This window comes from Saccopteryx bilineata, chromosome 9 (assembly GCF_036850765.1).
Source record: "Saccopteryx bilineata isolate mSacBil1 chromosome 9, mSacBil1_pri_phased_curated, whole genome shotgun sequence".
NCBI classification, from domain to species: Eukaryota; Metazoa; Chordata; class Mammalia; order Chiroptera; family Emballonuridae; genus Saccopteryx; species Saccopteryx bilineata.
The window spans coordinates 92,672,448-92,689,677 of NC_089498.1; positions in this window are offsets into that span (position 1 = coordinate 92,672,448).

Sequence of the window (17,230 nt, forward strand, 5' to 3'; positions counted from 1 at the left end):
AAAGAATGCTATTTTATGCATTATCCCTTGTAGCCTTTGGAATGATGTATACACCATTTGAATACTGTCCATTTTAATGTGACCAAAGGTTTTGTTTTGTTTTGTTTATTTTACAGAGACAGAGAGAGGGATAGATAGGGACAGACAGACAGGAACGGAGAGAGATGAGAAGCATCAATCATCAGTTTTTCGTTGTGACATCTTAGTTGTTCATTGATTGCTTTCTCATATGTGCCTTGACCATGGGCCTTCAGCAGACTGAGTAACCCCTTGCTCGAGCCAGCGACCTTGGGTCCAAGCTGGTGAGCTTTTGCTCAAACCAGATGAGCCCGCGCTCAAGCTAGTGAGCTCAGGGTCTCGAACCTGGGTATTCCGCATCCCAGTCCGATGCTCTATCCACTGCGCCACCACCTGGTCAGGCCCAAAGTTTTCATAATTGGCTCTTTGATGGCTGCATATTAGATCATAAGCCAGATAATATACTAGGTCATTCACCTGTTGTTGAAGTTGTAGCTTGCACTCAGTGCACTCAAATATGTAATGCTCTTCCTGATTTTGGTTCTTTCCTTTGGAAAGAATTTTAGTGGAATTTATGGATCAGAGGCATGATCCTGTTATGAATCTTGAAGCATTTTGCCAAATTGCTTTCCAAAAAGTAGTACACCATATGAGACTCAATTTACACCATATGAGACTAACCATTAGGAGCAGGCATTAATTTTTTAACTGGTGCTGGGGTTGTGTTATTTGCGTCTTTCTGATTCTTCCTTTGTGAGTTATTCTGTCTCTATGCCTCTGATGAGGTCTTAATGTTCTTCAAAATCTGCATGAGCTCTTTGAGTAATAAAGATATTACCTTTCATAGCATGTTTGTCTCAAATGTTTTTCCTGAAAAATTCACTTAAATAGAAGAATGTGTGGCTATAGCAACTAGACAGCCACTGTGACTTTACCTCTCCTATTCTCCCTTGGACAAGCTTCATGTCCTGGTGAGGCAACCATTTGTTTAGAAAATAAATAATTGTATTTACCCAGAACATAAAATATCGTGAAATGATTTTCTTTTGAGATAATTTGCCAAGGACTACAGCATAGACCAAAGGTCCTGGCTTTGTCTTCATGACCAAAATAACTAGCTTTAAAAATGGCTGATGTGGTCTTTGTACTGTTTTCCTAGCAACCAAATTGGTTTCATGATTAGCAAAAGTAGGACATTATAGTAGCCAAATAAAGTTAATCCTTAGAGGGGAAAAAAGATAACACAATATTTATTTCTACAGGAAAAAAAAAAGTATTTCTTTAAGAATGCATTTCTAAATAAATCAACCCAAAACTGTGACAGAAAAGAATGCCAAGGTCTGACCCCACATTGTCCCAGTAAGCAACCCATGTTCATCAAGTAGGTAACGTATGGTTAGGCCACACCACCATCTACTGGGTGCTCACCCTGCTACCCCAGGCTCTGCTGCCTTGGCATTGCCTCTTTCTCCCTATTTTTCATCTCTGCAGCACATCCTAAGCAATCATGCACGATGTGTGACAAAGTGAATGCTGATAGAGAATGCAGAGCTCCCATCCGACAGGATGCCTCCAACAAAGTTCTGTGACAAGCAGATGGAGGGGCTTCATAAGTCAAACAACATATCTACAATAACACGGCCTTCCAGAGATAAAGGCACACTGCTGCAAGTTGGACCACAATGCTGGTTCTGGTTAGCATGAGCTGAACACAATACTAATATTTCCTACACACCAAGAGCTGGGTTAGCCACTACTTCTTGCTAGAATCTCTATGTTGGCCACCCCAGGTGCAGCTCTGTCCACATCAGAAGCAGCTTGTGGGGCACTTGGAGCCACAGCTGAAAATTTTCTATTAGTCATGTCTCTTCTCCAAGTGTCACATTTCAGCCACTAGCCAGGAGATTCCCTCTCCTTCCCTCCCTCCCTCCCTCCCCTTTCCTTCTCTCTCTCTCTCTCTCTCTCTCTCTCTCTCTCTCTCTCTCTCTCCATTCCTTCAATATTCCCAAGCTCAGCAGACTACATCACCTGCTTTGTCGGAATAGCTACACCACCATTTCCACCTCTTCCAGGACTGCTGTCACACTACAATTTCAGAGTTGAGTCACTGGGACAGGCAGAATGAGCCACAAAGCCTAAAATGCAGCCCCAAATATTTACTATCTGGCCCTTAAGAAAAGGAGTGCCAACTTATGGTCAAAAATCTCCTCTGTGACTACCTCTCACTCTTAGATTTTCCCGAGTGCCACTCAATTTGCCACTCCTTTCTCATTAAGGAGAGCAATTTATTATTTTCTAGTTTCTGTCTTTAAACTTACACACCCAAAACAATATAGAGTCACGTCTTCAGAAGCCATTACACAGAGCAGGAGAACTGTTTACTTCAGAGCAGAGAAAAGAATTTCCAGTTAGCACATCACATGCTTCTTAGAAGGCAGTAAGGAGTATATTAAAAAAATCACTTTGATTTTTTTCTTTTTTTTTTTTTCTTTTTTTTTTAATTTTATTTATTCATTTTTAGAGAGGAGAGAGAGAGAGACAGAGGACAGAGAGACAGAGAGAGAGAGAAGGGGGGAGGAGCTGGAAGCATCAACTCCCATATGTGCCTTGACCAGGCAAGCCCAGGGTTTCGAACCGGCAACCTCAGCATTTCCAGGTTGACGCTTTATCCACTGCGCCACCACAGGTCAGGCAAAATCACTTTGATTTGCTGCATCACACATTACCTCATGTCATATGTTTTGGGGCATAATCAGCCTATACTGGAATGACCTTCCAGGTCTACGACAATGGAATAGAATCCCTGAATTTCCCTCAGCCCTGCTCACATCAGCCATGGCTCTAGCTGTGCTGAGTTCTGGAAGGAGGTATGGGAGGGCAGGCTGGGGTGTGAGAGGAGAAAACACTTAAGGAAGATGCAGGAAAGGACCAGAGACAGGAGCGAGGCTGTGGGTCGATTGCAAATTCAGGCTATTTGACCTAGCCAGGTGAGCTGAGGTTCTAGACAAATAATAACTTTGGGAAAGACAATAATGGGAAAAGTACTACCAGTGCTCAACTTTTCTAGCAAAGCTAAGCAGAATTTGGTGGCAGCCAGATACTCCAACCCATATTTTATCAGTAACTAACAGAGAAAATGCACTTAGCATCATCAGTCATCATAAAAACACCAGTCAAAGCCACAGTGAGATACCACTTCATATCCACTAGGATGACTAGAAGCAAAAAGTCAGATAATAATAATTGTTGTCAAGGACATAGAGAAACTGGAACCCTTCTGCACTGCTGGTGGTGGAAATGTACAATGATCAGTCAGTTCAGAAAACAGTTTCTCAAATAATGAAACAAATAATTGCCACGTGACCCAGAAATTCCACTCTTGCTTATATACCCAAGAGAATGAAAACATATGCCTGGAAACTTACACACAAATGTTCATAGCAGTGTTACTCATAGTAGCCAAAAGATGGAAACAACCTAAGTAATCACCAACTGGTGAATGAATAAATAAAATGCAGTATATCCATACAATGGAATATTATTCATCTGTAAAAATTAATGAAATACTGCTATGTGCTACAGAATCAACGGGCTTTGAAAACATCATGCTAACTGAAAGAAGTCAGTCAAGAGTGACGTCACGGAAATGGCGCCGTGAGCAGCGCGTCCGACAGCTCTCGCCCAAATCACAACAAATTTATCAACTAGAAACAGAAAAATTTATCCTCGGAGCATTCCGGAGTTCCACACAAACTGATAGCGAAAGGACTGTTATCACTTGAATCTGAGAGACGAGGGTGTGGAGGAATCTACCACAGGGACGTTCTTTCAAACCGCAAGGAAGTGCGCCTGTGGTGAGTCAGCCCATATACTTGGGAACCGCGAGCTGCCGCGAGCGGCCACCGCGAGCCGCCGCCGCGAGCAGCCGCGAGCCCCCGCGAGCCGCCGCCACGAGCCGCCGCCGGGAGCCACCGAGAGCAGCCGCGCGCGCCCGGTCCGGTTGAGCACCGCTGACGTTCCCAGCGGCCCGCACACTGTGAGTGGGGGTCGCCGGCCACCGGTGCCCGGAGCGCCCCATTCACGCGCGTGCCTTGAGCATTCCATGCGCCCAGGGCGCCCTGCTGGCCCGCACACCCAGGGGGCTCCATTATCCTGCGCCTGGTGCGGTCCAGCCGCCAGCGGCGGGGCCAGCGGGAGAGGCTTGGGAGATTCTCTCCGTGGGTGGGGCACCTCACCCAGCCATTCAAGCTAACAATCAAGCGTTGGGGGAGGGGTGCGCGCAGGCAGCCTAAAATACCTTCGGAAGCACAGCTGCGACCCAATCACTGAAATTAGCTTAACCCATAAAATCTGCGCACCCTCGGTTCTAATTGATAAGATCTCTCTCAGTTCAGCGATCCAAGACAAGAGGCGTGATATTTTTTAGTGCCTCTCGCTAAAGGGGCGGGGGCAACTTCTGATTGATAGAGCCTCCATATTCAGGGATAAACGCTAACAAGAAGGACTTGGCAGATAATAAGGTCTATACTACACTAGTCGTAAGCAGAGACTAGTGCCTCTTCTTCCCTGCAAAAACAGGCTACAAAGTGTGGAAAGCCTGGGTTGAGAGGTCCAACTAAATGATAGGCGCTGAACAGTCACCTTGACAACAATTGACTCCCACCCTCGCCTGATTACACTGGAGGCCCTGACTGTCAGAGCCTTTCCCAAAGCCTTGCACTGAGTGGGGATAGAGTGGGGATTTCCCAGCTCTTTGAGCCTCTTACTCCCCAGGCAGAAGCAGTTGCAGCCTTATAGCTGGATCACCAGGCTGCTAATTCAGAAAGGGGGGACTAGGAGAGAGAATCCAGGAAAGCAAACTCTCTCATCGTTGGACCCTGCAAACGCCAACAAGCCTTTACTTCCAGCAAGACTAAAGCCAATTATATGACATTGCCATAGAATCCCATCAACTGCAAATCCCTACCTAAGAGTGACACAGGGGCAGAGCCTGGGGTACAGAGTCACCGACCAGGAAGAGGGAGAGAAAAAGGAAGAAGTTAACCTCTCAAAATCAAGAAAAACCCACAGACTTTACAACTTGATCCACTAATTTTTTGTTGTTGTTGTTGTTGTTTGTTTCTTCTATCTTTTTGCCTTTATTTCCTCCACCTCGGTCCTTCTATTCTCTGCCCATCTTATGCTTCCCCTTTCTTGAACTACACTACCCATGAGTGTTGCATTTTATTTTTCTTCTTCATCCTCACCCTCCTTTAAGGTTATACTCCAAAACACTTAACTCTCACTCTCTCCTCTTTTGGTTTTTTTTTTGGGGTTTTTTTTGTCTTGCTTTATTTTGTTTTTTTCTCTTCCTATTTTATTTCTTCCTTCGTTTTTCTCTTTTTCTATTTGTTTTCTGTTTCTATTTTTTCCTTTCTATTTGTTTTTTCTTTTCTCATTTTACTTTCCTCCTATATAATCCTCAATCACGAACAAATTAGTTAATTTGGGACTCAAGGCTTTTTTTTGGCTTTATTTCTCTTTTTTGCTTTTGTTTTTATTTTTTTTTCTTGTTTTTTTATTTTTGTGGCATTTTGGGTCCTCCCAACCCAAGGTCTCCATTGTATTTAGTCTTCGCTCCACTTAATACAACAGATTTTTACTTATTATTTTTATTTTTTCTTCTTTATTATTCTTTTTTGGTCCTTTTTTCTGGTTCCCTCTTATCCCTCTCATTATATCTCTTAGTTGACCATCACTTACAAGCAAATCATCTTATGCTTGTCTAAGATTTTCTTCCTTTTTTTTTTTTTTTTGCATTTAGTAGGTCCCTACTCCCTTTTTTTGCCCCTTGAACTCTTCACCCCAAATCAGGCCCTCCATTATAGGCACGATAATTCCCTGAGAAGGGGAGAGGAGGGAAAGAGAAGAGAGAAAAAAGGGGGGAAATAATAAATTATTACTGTTTTTTTTTTGTGGGGTGTTTTACCTTTTTTTTTTTTTTTTTTTTTACTTTTTACTCTTTATTAATTCTAATTAGTGCTATCAATAAGACCACCCTCAGATGCCGATAAGAAAGAGGAAATCGAATATTATGGATACAAAAGAAAGAGAGGTAACACAAATAGATGTGGAAAAATCTATGGAGAAAAGACTTAACATATTGGAAGCCTTGGAGCTAAATGACAGAGAATTTAAGATAGAAATCTTAAAAATACTCAGAGATATACAAGAAAACACAGCAAGGCAATATAGGGAGATCAGAAAACAACTCAATGAACACAAAGAATATATTACCAAGGAAATTGAAACTATAAAAACAAATCAAACAGAAATGAAAAACTCAATTCACGAGCTGAAAAACGAGGTAACAAGCTTAGCTAACAGAACAGCCCAGATTGAAGATAGGATTAGTGAAATAGAAGACAAACAACTTGAGGCACAACAGAGAGAAGAAGAAAGAGACTCAAAAATAATAAAAAACGAGAAAGCCCTACAGGAATTGTCTGACTCCATCAGAAAGAATAGCATAAGAATAATAGGTATATCAGAGGGAGAAGAGAAAGAAAATGGAATGGAGAATATACTCAAACAAATAATAGACGAGAACTTCCCAAGCCTGTGGAAGGAACTAAAGCCTCAAATTCAAGAAGCAAACAGAACACCAAGTTTTCTTAACCCCAACAAACCCACTCCAAGGCACATCATAATAAAGATGACACAAACCAATGACAAAGAAAAAATTCTCAAGGCAGCCAGGGAAAAGAAGAGTACAACATATAAAGGAAGACCTATTAGATTATCATCAGATTTCTCAGCAGAAACTCTACAAGCTAGAAGAGAGTGGACCCCAATATTTAAAGCCCTGAAAGAGAGGAACTTTCAGCCAAGAATACTATACCCATCAAAGCTATCCTTCAAGTATGAAGGAGATATAAAAACATTCACAAATACAGAAAAGATGAGAGAATTTATCAACAGAAAGCCCCCACTCCAGGAAATACTAAGGGGGGTTTTCCAACCAGATTCAAAGAACAAAAGAAAACAACACCACAAGTAACAGCTCCACCAAGAACACAATAAAACCAAACTTAAACTGTGACAACAAAGGAAAAAAAGGGGGGAGAGGATGGAGATTAACAGTAGCAAAGGATGATGAAGTGCAGAAATACTTATAAGATAGGGTACTACAATGAATATGGTAGGTACCCTTTTCATTACTTAATGGTAACCACCCTTAAAAAAACCACCACAAAAACACTTGACTTAAAAAAGGTAGCAACAGAGGAAAGAAGTATGGAACACAAACAAACAAAAACAAATGATAGAAAAACAAAAGAGAAGAATCAAACTAGATATAAAACTAACAGAAAGCAATTTATAAAATGGCAGTAGGGAACCCACAAGTGTCAATAATTACACTAAATGTAAATGGATTAAACTTACCAATAAAAAGACACAGAGTAGCAGAATGGATTAAAAAGAAAATCCAACTATATGCTGCCTACAAGAAACACATCTAAGCAACAAGGATAAAAACAAATTCAAAGTGAAAGGCTGGAAAACAATACTCCAAGCAAACAACACCCAAAAAAAAGCAGGCGTAGCAATACTCATATCTAATAATGCTGACTACAAGACAGAAAAAGTACTCAGAGACAAAAATGGTCATTTCATAATGATTAAGGGGAAGTTGAATCAAGAAGACATAACAATCCTTAATATATATGCACCAAACCAAGGAGCACCAAAATATATAAGACAGCTACTTATTGACCTTAAAACAAAAACTAACAAAAATACAATCATACTTGGAGACCTCAATACACCGCTGACGGCTCTAGATCGGTCATCCAAACAGAGAATCAATAAAGATATAGTGGCCTTAAATGAAATACTAGAACACCTGGATATGATAGACATCTACAGGACACTTCATCCCAAAGCGACAGAGTATACATTTTTCTCTAGTGTACATGGAACATTCTCAAGAATTGACCATATGTTGGGCCACAAAGACAATATCAGCAAATTTAGAAAAATTGAAATTGTACCAAGCATATTTTCTGATCATAAAGCCTTGAAACTAGAATTCAACTGCAAAAAAGAGGGGGAAAAACCCACAAAAATGTGGAAACTAAACAACATACTTCTAAAAAATGAATGGGTCAAAGAAGAAATAAGCGCAGAAATCAAAAGATATATACAGACAAATGAAAATGAAAATACAACATATCAGAATCTCTGGGATGCAGCAAAAGCAGTAATAAGAGGAAAGTTCATATCACTTCAGGCCTATATGAACAAACAAGAGAGAGCCGAAGTAAACCACTTAACTTCACACCTTAAGGAACTAGAAAAAGAAGAACAAAGACAACCCAAAACCAGCCGAAGAAAGAAGATAATAAAAATCAGAGCAGAAATAAATGAAATAGAGAACAGAAAAACTATAGAAAAAATCAATAAAACAAGGAGCTGGTTCTTTGAAAAGATCAACAAAATTGACAAACCCTTGGCAAGACTCACCAAGGAAAAAAGACACAGGACTCAAATAAATAAAATCCAAAATGAAAGAGGAGAGATCACCACAGACATCATAGATATACAAAGAATTATTGTAGAATACTATGAAAAATTATATGCCACCAAATACAACAATCTAGAAGGAATGGATAAATTCCTAGAACAATACAACCTTCCTAGACTGAGTCATGAAGAAGCAGAAAGCCTAAACAGACCAATCAGCAGGGAGGAAATAGAAAAAACTATTAAAAACCTCCCCAAAAATAAAAGTCCAGGCCCAGACGGTTATACTAGTGAATTCTATCAAACATTCAAAGAAGACTTGGTTCCTATTCTACTCAAAGTCTTCCAAAAAATTGAAGAAGAAGCAATACTTCCAAACACATTTTATGAGGCCAACATAACCCTCATACCAAAACCTGGCAAGGATGGCACAAAGAAAGAAAACTACAGACCAATATCTCTAATGAATACAGATGCTAAAATACTAAACAAAATACTGGCAAACCGAATACAACAACATATTAAAAAAATAATACATCATGATCAAGTGAGATTCATCCCAGAATCTCAAGGATGGTTCAACATACGCAAAACGGTTAACATAATACACCATATCAACAAAACAAAGAACAAAAACCACAGGATCTTATCAATAGATGCAGAAAAGGCTTTTGATAAAATACAACACAATTTTATGTTTAAGACTCTCAACAAAATGGGTATAGAAGGAAAATATCTCAACATGATAAAGGCCATATATGATAAACCATCAGCCAACATCCTATTAAACGGCATAATACTGAGGACTTTCTACCTTAAATCAGGAACAAGACAGGGTTGTCCACTCTCTCCACTCTTATTCAACGTGGCGCTAGAAGTTCTGGCCAGAGCAATCAGACAAGACAAAGAAATAAAAGGCATCCATATCGGAAAAGAAGAAGTAAAGCTATCACTTTTTGCTGATGATATGATCCTATACATCGAAAACCCGAAGGACTCCACAAAAAGATTATTAGAAACAATAAACCAATACAGTAAGGTCGCAGGATACAAAATTAACATACAAAAGTCCATAGCCTTTCTATATGCCAACAATGAAATGTTAGAAAACGAACTCAAAAAAATAATCCCCTTCACGATTGCAACAAAAAAAATAAAATACCTAGGAATAAACATAACAAAGAACGTAAAGGACCTATATAATGAAAATTACAAAGCATTGTTAAGGGAAATCGAAAAAGATACAATGAGATGGAAAAATATTCCTTGTTCTTGGATAGGAAGAATAAATATAATCAAAATGGCCATATTACCCAAAGCAATATACAAATTTAATGCAATTCCCATCAAAATCCCTATGAGATTTTTTAAAGAAATGGAACAAAAAATCATCAGATTTATATGGAACTATAAAAAACCCCGAATAGCCAAAACAATCCTAAGGAAAAAGAATGAAGCTGGGGGCATTACAATACCTGACTTTAAACTATATTATAGGGCCACGATAATCAAAACAGCATGGTATTGGCAAAAAAATAGACACTCAGACCAATGGAACAGAATAGAAAGCCCAGAAATAAAACCACATATATATGGTCAAATAATCTTTGATAAAGGGGCCAACAACACACAATGGAGAAAAGAAAGCCTCTTCAACAAATGGTGTTGGGAAAACTGGAAAGCCACATGCAAAAGAATGAAACTCGACTACAGCCTGTCCCCGTGTACTAAAATTAATTCAAAATGGATCAAAGACCTAAATATAAGACCTGAAACAATAAAGTACATAGAAGAAGACATAGGTACTAAAATCATGGACCTGGGTTTTAAAGAACATTTTATGAACTTGACTCCAATGGCAAGAGAAGTGAAGGCAAAGATAAATGAATGGGACTACATCAGAATTAAAAGTTTTTGCTCAGCAAGAGAAACTGATATCAAAATAAACAGACAGCCAACTATATGGGAACTGATATTTTCAAACGACAGCTCAGATAAGGGCCTAATATCCAAAATTTACAAAGAACTCATAAAACTCAACAACAAACAAACAAACAATCCAATAAAAAAATGGGAAGAGGACATGAACAGACACTTCTCCCAGGAAGAGATACAAATGGCCAACAGATATATGAAAAGATGCTCAGCTTCATTAGTTATTAGAGAAATGCAAATCAAAACTACAATGAGATACCACCTCACTCCTGTTAGATTAGCTATTATCAACAAGACGGGTAATAGCAAATGTTGGAGAGGCTGTGGAGAAAAAGGAACCCTCATTCACTGTTGGTGGGACTGTAAAGTAGTACAACCATTATGGAGGAAAGTATGGTGGTTCCTCAAAAAACTGCAAATAGAACTACCTTATGACCCAGCAATCCCTCTACTGGGTATATACCCCAAAACCTCAGAAACATTGATACGTGAAGATACATGTAGCCCCATGTTCATTGCAGCACTGTTCACAGTGGCCAAGACATGGAAACAACCAAAAAGCCCTTCAATAGAAGACTGGATAAAGAAGATGTGGCACATATACACTATGGAATACTACTCAGCCATAAGAAATGATGACATCAGATCATTTACAGCAAAATGGTGGGATCTTGATAACATTATAAGGAGTGAAATAAGTAAAACAGAAAAAAACAAGAACTACATGATTCCATACATTGGTGGAACATAAAAATGAGACTAAGAGACATGGACAAGAGTGTGGTGGTTACCAAGGGTGGGGGGGGAGGGAGAACATGGGAGGGAGGGAGGGAGAGAGTTAGGGGGAGGGGGAGGGGCACAGAGAACTAGATAGAGGGTGACGGAGGACAATCTGACTTTGGGCGAGGGGTTTGCAACATAATTTGATGACAAAATAACCTAGACATGTTTTCTTTGAATATATGTACCCTGATTTATTAATGTCATCCCATTACCATTAATAAAAATTTATTAAAAAAAAAAAAAAGAAAGAAGTCAGTCACAAAAGACCACATTTTATATTATTCCATTCATATGAAAGCCCAGAATGAGGAGATCAATAAAGATACAAAATACAATAGTGGCTGCTTAGGGCAGAGAATGAAGATGGGGGCTGAGAGGGTAATAGCTGAAGAGTATGGGTTTTTTTTAAAGATGGTGAAAATGTTCTAAAACTGATTATGGTGCTCGTTGTGCATGGCAGCATACACTTTATATGGGTGACTTGTATATCACATGAATTATATCCAATAAAGCAGTATAAACAAAAAGTAGATAGACCCAGATATGGATGTAATCAGGAGAGGGGGAGAGAGAGAAAGAATATATGTCTTTTAAAAAAATTGAAAAGCATTATGCCATCTATAATTATTATCTCTGGCAAATTATATAGGGAAGGCATTTGTTTCACTTTTACTATAACTTTTTTTATTGCCCTCAAATTTGTGACTGTGAAAAAAAGCTGGAGCCCCCCGTTCTGCAGAGTCATTAAGGACTTGCAAAGGAGTGAGTAGCAATTGGAATCAGACTGTTCCTCCAGAGGTTATTAAAGAGAGCAAACCCACTCAGTTACCCCAACTGTGGTGGTTAATTTTATGTGTCAACTTGGCTGGGCCATAGATGCCAGATGTTTGCTCAAATATTATTCTATATTTCTCTGTAAGATTATCTCTGTATGAGATTTACCTTTTAATCAGTGGACATTGTTCTCTACAATGTAGGTGGGCCTCATCCAATCAGTTGAATGTTGGGATAGAACAAATGACTAACTTCCACTGAGCGAGAGAGACTTTTCCAGCAGGAGGCTGCAGATTTGAACTGTAATATTGGCTCTTTCTGGGTCTTCAGCAAAACAACCTCAAGACATGATCTGCACCATCAGCACTCCCCTGAGTCTGGCCTTCCAGCCAGCCCCCGCATGTTTTGGACTTGCCAGCTCCCAGCGTCCATAATAATATAAGCCAATTTTTATAATAAATACACACACACATATATCCCATTGGTTCTGTTTCTCTGAAGAACCTGACTAATACACACATTCTCACTCCGGACCACATTAATCCCATTAAATATTATAGAAGCAGATAGACCAGGACTAGGGAGGAGAAAGAAATGTGTCATTGGCCTCAGGAGGAATCTTCCTCCCCATTTTGGGTAGGAAGGTTCTTTCCTCACCCCACCAAGCCAAGAATGAGAGGGGGACTCCAAGGGATTTAATTGCCCACGAAAAGAAGAGATTGCTCCTTATTTTCCCTGATTGAACTGGTTAGAATTATTCATCAGCCCTATATCCATGTCAGCCAGAAAAAATGGAGTGGAAAACAAATATGGCCAAGAAGAGGGTGATAGCCAAGCAGCCCTTGCTCTTATAATCTGACCAGCAAGAATATGAGTTATCTGTGTGTCAAGCAATGCTCCAGAAGGTGGCCTGGCTTGATATTTTGTTGCTATGCCATCCAAGAGCTTAGCCCATCATGAGATGGATCTCAGCAGAAGGAGGCTGTTGAAGGAGCTGAAGGAGAGGAATGAAGGAGATTGTGCTGAAGTTGAGCTTCCCATTTCAGGAAAGTTCCTGCAGAGGAGCTCCCAGAAAACTACACACACCATGGCGTGGACACCAATTGCACTAAATGTATCAGTGGAGATTCATCACTAGCCAGAGAAACAAGGTCAATTATGTAGGAAGGCTCGGCCTTTTTCCTTAGCCATCCATCCTTGCCCTAATCCTCAAGGAATTAGAGCCAAAAGATGGTGGGAGAAGAAAGGTAAAAGATAGCCAACCATGCCCTCAGACTACAGTGAAATCTGGGCATGTGGTCAGCTCCTGTGTCCTTGGAGCAGCAGGAAAGAGGAGGCCTTGTACCTAGGCTGAGGCTTCACTGACCTCTGCCACAACCTGGCTGGTCAAGGTGCTGTCCACAGAGAAGCTATTCACCCCATTCAGTCCCAACGTCTTGAGCTCTAGATTCCACCATTTTCACTTGGCCATGGAGTCCCTGCATATGGCACCTCCTAGCCCCTCCAACCTTGCACTGCCACTGCCTGTCAGAACCTGTGTCCTCTCATCAAGGCACACAGCACTTCTGCATCCCTGGTTTGGGACAGAAACCTTTTCCTTTCCCTAACAGGCAAATAGCCATGCTACACTGTCCATCCTTTTCTGTCATTGGAGTGGGAGCGGGTGTTATATGACCGAGATCTGGTTAAGATGCGGAGGAAGTGGCACACACCACCTGCCAGCCAAACTCCTGAAACCTCCTATCAGTTTCCCTCTTGTTACTTGCTTGTTTTGGTCTGTCAATAGAGAGGATACAGCAGAGAACTCAGAGCTGAGGGGATCACAAAGCCACTAAACTGAAGAGCGTGGGCCTCTGAGTGACTGTGTGGTGCCCTCCGGCCAGGAGCCTTTCCTCTGGTGTGCCTACCCGGCCACCTCTCCTGTCATGGGCCCACAGTGGCAGCTGCTGCAGGTAAACAATGGTTATGAATTGCCACTTATGTTCTCTCAAGGCCCACAGCCTCCAAGGATAACATGCAGGAGAGTGAGCTAGGAATCCTAATACTTGGGGGGCAGGGGGGAGGGGAGAAATGTTTGTAAGCATCACTACTGCCATCCAGCTGTATCCCCAAGAGTGGGAAGATAAAGACTGTATCTGACCAGTGCGCCTTACATCTTCCTCTCCTCTCCTGCTGCAGCCCTCCAGAGTGGGCAGGGGAACTTTTTCCTCCCTTGTCCTAATGTAGCAGTGGCTATGATTATAGCATACCATGAGTGTCTTTACCCTGTGTGTTTTTGTAACCTTGCTGTTCATGTTGGCTGAGACCTGGCAACCAAAATTATGATGGGGTCTTTGAGGATGGATAAGAAGTTTCCTCCCTCTACGAATTCTGCCTCTTAAGAACACTGTCCTGTTAGAGAGCCGAAAAGCATTTAATTTGAAAAGCCACAACTGAGTAATGACACAGTCTCCTAGCTCATATCTGCCTTCTGCCAGGAGCACTGAAGCCTGTTGTTACAACAGGGGGCGGGGGTGCAACAAATCCCATGAGGCAACCCCTCAGGCAAATCTCATCTCACTAGACTTTCTGTTTTTTCTGTTTTGTAGAGACAGGGACTAGGGAAGCTATTGCCAGACAAATCTGGCATCTGCCACATTGACACTCTGACTTGTGACCTGGAAAATGAAATGAACAGCAAGGAACTCTGGGCCACACAACCAGATGTGCTATTTTCCAGAATGCTCGCCTGCAGAAGCCAATGGCTCCTCTTAGCAACTGACACGGGATTCTGAGTGCCTGGTGCCCTAAGAGTCAGCAGTGGGTGGCGGCATCAGCATTTCACAAAATCATCCTGTGTATGCTCAGGCAATTTTCCTGGCTGTGAGGCAGCCAAGTTTAGTTCCCGGTTTCCCAGGAGACCCTGTAAGCAAACTAACATGATTTTTTAAACCCACTCTCTGATTAAACTGACTAGTACGGATTTTGGTGTCTGCTGGTGAGGATTCTGTCCAACACAGGTGGGGCACCCAGGGCACTGGATATGAAAACACTTCACAAATATTATCCCTTCAGACATGTTCTCTGAATACAAGCCAAGTGAATTCACAAGCATCTTGCCAAAATTGCGAGGAAGAGACATCAAAAGTTTCTAGAAAGGAAAGGATGGTAAATGGAAATTAATTACAAACTTCCTGTTATTACAGTTTCATGGTGTGTCAGAGGCCAGCACTCCAGCATTTATTTAGTATGTGGCCTTTGTTTTATTGTATTGAATGTAAAAAGAATTTATGTGTAAGTGCTTCATGGATTCATTGATGACTTCAGGTCTCCAGCCCTATTTTTCTCAAAAGTTTTTCAACAGTGGGTTTCCCTGTGCTGATGTTTCAGGGAAACTCACCATTAGGCTGGGCACTGACTCCTGGCCTTGTCAGAGTGATGCGTTCAGTACTTAATTAAGTGTGGCCTGGTGGTTGCAACCATTATCTTGAGTGACCAGAAGACATTAAGGTTTTTTCCAGCCATAGAATTTTGCACCTCCATAAGTACCATTTCTAAGGCATTGAAGTCTTGTTTCTCCACCCAGACTGCAAGCTCTTAGCAGGCCAGGACACTCTGCTCAGAAAGATCTGTGAAGCCAAACAGATTGTCCTACCTTCAGAGTGCATGTCAGCACCCTAGGAAAAGGGTCTGGGGCCCACAGGCATCTGCTGAGTTCTGAGATGAGGCAGTAAGTGGTTTCTCCAGACTGCCAGAAAAAGAAAAAAAGATAAACTAGTCCTCCATCACCAGTTTGTGGGCAACCCTCACAATGGGAGGCAGGAGAGGACCACCAAGTGCAGAGGGAAGGAGCCTCTCAGTGCTGGGATGTACTGTACGCCTAACACCAGCCCTTAGCAGCCGTGGAGCCCACATGAGCTGCTTCATTCCTCTGAGCCTGTTGGGTTTTTATGAGAATTAACAGCCAGCTGTGGATCAGAGGACATTCCGAAGCAACGGTTCTGGCGGGGTGGCGTCTGCACCCAGCAGCCAGCAGCCCCTCGGCAGGCTGCGGAGTAGCCTTTCTGCAGGGTTTTCTTCACTGGGCTCTGTGTTTCAGACATGATCTAAGTGGCCCACTCTGTTCAGACTGGGAGGTTTATAAATAACATTTATTTCTTACCATTCTGGATGCTGGGAAAGCTAAGATAAAAAGCACCAGTGGGTTTTATGTCTACTGAACGCCCTGCTTCGTGGTTAACAAACAACGGGTTCTTGCTGTGTCCTCATAGGAAAAAGGGACAAGCCAGCTCTCCAGCATCTCTTTAGAAGGGCACTAATCCCATTCATGAGGGCTTCACCTTCATGACCTAATCATCGCCTTAAGGTTCCACCTCCAAATACTATATCATTGGCAATGAAATTTTAACATATGCATTTGGGGTCAGCCTATATCACTAAGAAAGCACACTGTGAACTTCTTAGAGCTGAGATATTAACAATCTAACAGAACTGGGCTCTCAGATTCTTTCCTGATGAAGGTATGACGATGTACCCTGCAACCTGAGGGCTCATGCCACCCCCTTGCTTACAGCCCTTCAGCGGTGCTGTATGGGAAATGAAATCACAGTCCCTCAATGGTCCTGGGCTCTGTGTGAGCTGCAACTGTTCAGCTCATTTCCTCACCATTCCCTCCCTTACTCCAGCCACAGAGGTGTTCTCTCAGCCCTTCAGGCATTCTGAAGTCATCTCTTCTCCAGGACATTTGCAAATACCATTCTCTCCTAATACATGGTTGCCCTACCCATTGCCCGATAAGCATCCCTTTAGTCTTTGTCTCTATCTTGTTCAGTGCCACGTCCTTCACTCATGAACCTGTGCCTGGTTCATAGCAGGTGCTTAATAAATATTTATTCATTAATGAAAAGAACTTATTGAAGTGCAGTATGGATCTTAACTAGCATGATTTATTTTATACTGAAAATAGTTGTAGTTTCAGCTTTTTCTTTCTTCTTAACCTTCTGCTCCTAGGCTCCTAAGGTAATGGCAGTAATGATATAGAGTCACAGTGGGTTTTCTGGAGCCAAAGTTTTCCTTGGTGTCATTCCCCGTGGGCTTGCCTGTGTCATGTCTAAAGCTGAAGCCTGTCTGTGCCGTGACAATGATAAAAGGCTTGGAGCTAACAAGTATGAAGTCTCTGTTTTACGCTCTCCCTTTAATACTCCTGATCCTCACAGTCCTCATAAGAGACTCACGG